This window comes from Ovis canadensis, chromosome X (genome assembly GCF_042477335.2).
Source record: "Ovis canadensis isolate MfBH-ARS-UI-01 breed Bighorn chromosome X, ARS-UI_OviCan_v2, whole genome shotgun sequence".
Taxonomy (NCBI): domain Eukaryota; kingdom Metazoa; phylum Chordata; class Mammalia; order Artiodactyla; family Bovidae; genus Ovis; species Ovis canadensis.
Window position 1 is genome coordinate 46388155 of NC_091727.1, and position 4087 is coordinate 46392241.

A 4087-nucleotide genomic window follows, 5' to 3' on the forward strand; every position below is an offset into this window, starting at 1 on the left:
AGTTTGGGAAGGTCATGTACACACTGCTATATTCAAAATGGATAACCAACAAAAACCTATTGTACAGTACATGGAACTCTGCTCAATGTTATCTGCCAGCCTAGACGGGAAGATGGTGTCGGGGAGAATGGATACATGTATATGTATGGCTGAGTCCCTTCCCTGTTCACCTGAAACTACCACAACATTGTTAATCGGCTATGCTGCTGCTGCTGCTGCTGCTAAGTCGCTTCAGTCGTGTCTGACTCTGTGTGACCCCATAGACAGCAGCCCACCAGGCTCCCCCATCCCTGGGATTCTCCAGGCAAGAACACAGGAGTGGGTTGCTGTTTCCTTCTCCAATGCATGGAAGTGAAAAGTGAAAGTGAAGTTGCTCAGTCGTGTCCAACTCCTAGTGACCCCATGGACTGCAGCCTACCAGGCTCCTCCTTCCATGGGATTTTCCAGACAAGAATACTGGAGTGGGTTGCCATTGCCACCCCAATACAAAATAGAAAGTTTAGCATTTGGAAAGAAACGGGGGGAAAGACTACATAAAAGGCAAACAGAACAAGAGGCAGATCAAAGCAATGACTAAGAACCAGGTGTGAGGAAGATATAAGAGCACAGAAATACATAGATACTGGGGAGCAAGGCATCAGAAGTCACACTCTAGTGGGAAGAAGAGATTCATATTTTCTAGCATAAGGAAGTTAATCAGAAACCAAGAGATCAGAGGGTGTTAGATGTAAGGAACACAATCAGCAAATAGAGGACGTGAGAAGTAATGGATACTTTTGTATTGTTGAAACTGAGGCAGGGACTTCCCTGGTAGTTCAGTGGTTAAGACTCCATACTTCCATCGGAAAGGGGGAAGGTTTGATTCCTGGTGGGGGAACTAAAATACCCCATGCCACATGGTGAGATCAAAAGAAAAAAAAAAAGAAAGAAACTGAGGTGGTTTTTCTGAAGCCAAAAATTAAAAGACCATGGGCCCTGTAGTCAGACTTTGATCCCTACACTAACTCTGGGGACCTAGCTAAGAGAAGTCTCAGTTTCTTCTTGGACAATATGTATATTAAAATGGCTGTCCAGTGCTCATTTTGGCAGCACATATATTAAAACTGAAACAATACAGAGATTAGCATGGTCCCTGTGCAAGGATGACATGCAAATATGGAAGCATTCCATATTTTCACATGTACCATCTTAGAAAATGGTACCACCGAACGTAAATGATGCAACGACTATGGAGAACAGTATGATGGTTCCTTACAAAACTAAAAATAGTTACCATATGATTCAGCAATGCCACTCTTGGGTATATATCTGGAGAAAATCAGAATTCAAAAGATACATGCACCCCAATGTTCCCTGATGCACTATTTACAATAGCCAGGACATGGAAGCAACCTAAATGGCCATTGACAGAGGAGTGGATAAAGAAGATGTGTACATATATATAATAGAGTATTACTCAGCCATAAAAAAGAACAAAATAATGGCATTTGCAGCAACATGGATGGAGTTAGAGATAGTCATACTGAGTGAAGTAAGTCAGACAGAGACACCATGTGATATTCCTTATATGTGGAATCTTTAAAAATGGTACAAATGAGCTTATTTACAAAACAAGAAATAGAATCACAGATATAGAAAACAAACTTGTGGTTACCAGGGATGGGTGGTAAGTAAGGGGGAGGGATGAATTGGGAGATTGGGATTGACATATTTACACTGCAACAAATAATTAATAAGGACTTACTGTATATAATAGGAAACTCTACTCAATACTCTGTAATGACCTATATGGGACATTTTTAAAAGACTGAACATATATATATATATATATGTGTGTGTGTGTGTGTGTGTGTGTGTGTGTGTGTGTGTGTGTGTGTATAACTGATTCACTTTGCTATACACATGAAACTAACACAATATTATAAATCAACTTTGCTCCAATAAAAATTTATCTAAGAATGGCTATCCAGGTAACAGCAGAATGTTTGCCAAATGTGATTTGCCTGCCTTTATGTGTCTCCTGCACAGTGGACAAAAGCAAGTATGTTAGGGAACTGGTGAGATAAAGAAGTTAGCAGTCCTGGGGTTTATCAAGGCAAGACATTGGCAGCTGTTTCTGAGTGGGGCAGCTACCCTTCAGGGACTTTCCTGTCTGAAGGAACTTGACATCAAACCTGCCAGCACAGAGTGGTTCCAGCCTAGGCCCCATTCCAGGAGCTGTTCTGAAAGAGACATAACTTTCTAACATACTATGATATATGTCTCTTTCTCCTCTCTGTCCTGATGCCTCCCAAAAGCCCCAGACTGCCTACCATGTGCTGGCTCCTCGTGACCAGGAAGCTTATTTTTATTCTTCCCAGTATTTAGCTCATTACTTTTGTCCATAAAAGTTGCTCATTAAATGTTGAATCATGAAATTTACTCCTATTGTATCAGCCCCTATTTTGTAAATGCCTGTGATCATAGCAGGTATAATAATCAACAGCATTTGAAAAATGATACCTTTACTTTCACTTCTGGTCTAATTGAACAAACAGGGACCAGATTTTCTTACACCCCCAAAACAACTAAAAAATTGGAAAACTATATGAAACAGTGGCTTTCAAGATATCAGCCATGAGACAGTGGAGAAGAGTGGTTGCTAAGACATGGGAAATGAACAAACTGAACCTGTGGTTACCACAGCTTACTGCTTGAAGAGAGATTCCAGGCTGCAGGGCAGTCACCCTGAGTTGAGAAGAAGGAACATGAGGTCCAGGGATGCCCAACATCACTAGATTTCACAAGGCAGAGTAACAGATGGAAGAAACTGGACACAGAGAGAGTTCCAGAAATTTGGAGAGGGATCCCTTAAGTATTTCAATGACTATTGATCATCACATGCCAGAGAAGAAAATACCCAGGGTTGAAGAAAGGATCCACTTAAAGAATTGGAGGAATCCTCAAAATTCACACAGGGCAAAAAAAAAAAAAATCCCCTTTTCTCACCAGGCAAAGTAGAAAACCTCATATATGGTATGGTAGGCTAAATAATGGCCCTCCAAAGATGTCCAGGCCCTAATCCCCAGAATCTGCAAATATGTTCGAGTACATGGCTAAAGGGACTTGGCAGACATGATGACAGAAAGGGTCTTGGGATGTAGAGATTATTCTGGATTATCCAGGTTGTTGTTTAGTCACTAAGTCATGTCTGATTCTTTGAGATGCCACGGACTGCAGCACACCAGGAGTTTGCTCAAACTCATGTCCACTGAGTCAGTGATACTGTCTAACCATCTCACTTTCTGCCGTCCCCTTCTCCTTTTGACTCCAGTCTTTCCCAGCATCAGGGTCTTTTCCAATGAGTGGATCCAATGTAATCACATGAATCCTTATAAGAAGGAGGCAGGAGGGTCAGAATCAGAAAAGGAAAGGTGACAATGGAAGCAAAGGTATGAGAGGAAAAGAGAGAGAGCGATTGGAAGATCCTGTGCCACTGACTCAAAGATGGAGAAAGGGGCCTCAAGCCAAGGAATCAGGCAGCCCAAAGAAGCTGGAAAATGCAAGAAAACAGATTCTTCCCTCAGAGCTTCCAGAAGGAAACATATCTGCTAACATTTGACTATAGGCCAATTGTTTCACTTTGAACTTCTGAAATCCAGAAATTTAAGATAAAAAACTTATGTTCTTTCAAACCACTAAGCGTGTGGGAATTTGTTATGGCAGAAATACACACATGAGTACTGAATAGAATACTCAGAAGGGTCTTGCCCCAGTAGTATGGCAAATTTACCTTTTGACTAAATGGTACTCTGGTCCTGTGCATCAAAGCTTAAAAGCAAGACTCAAGAGTATTAAACTGTTTCAGGATAATTTAAACACATCCCACAACAAAACTCAAGAATATTTATAAGAAAACAAAAATATCCAGCACTCAATGAGATAAAATTCACAGTGTTTGTCATTCAATCAAAATTATCAAGCAAGCAACGAGGCAAGAAAACATGACTCATGATGATGACAAAAATCAATCAAAACTGACCAAGAAAAAAACAGATGATGAAGGGCATAAGACAATTATGTAACTGCATTTCATATGCTCAAAAAC

At 40.7% G+C, this 4087-nt stretch overlaps 1 non-coding gene across 1 annotated transcript; it reads left to right on the plus strand.

Moving 5' to 3' along the window:
* Positions 1-1073: 1073 nt before the first annotated feature.
* LOC138931326 (U6 spliceosomal RNA) lies at positions 1074-1176 on the plus strand. The gene has a single exon (XR_011446568.1). It is a non-coding gene; the product is annotated as a U6 spliceosomal RNA (small nuclear RNA).
* Positions 1177-4087: the final 2911 nt, after the last annotated feature.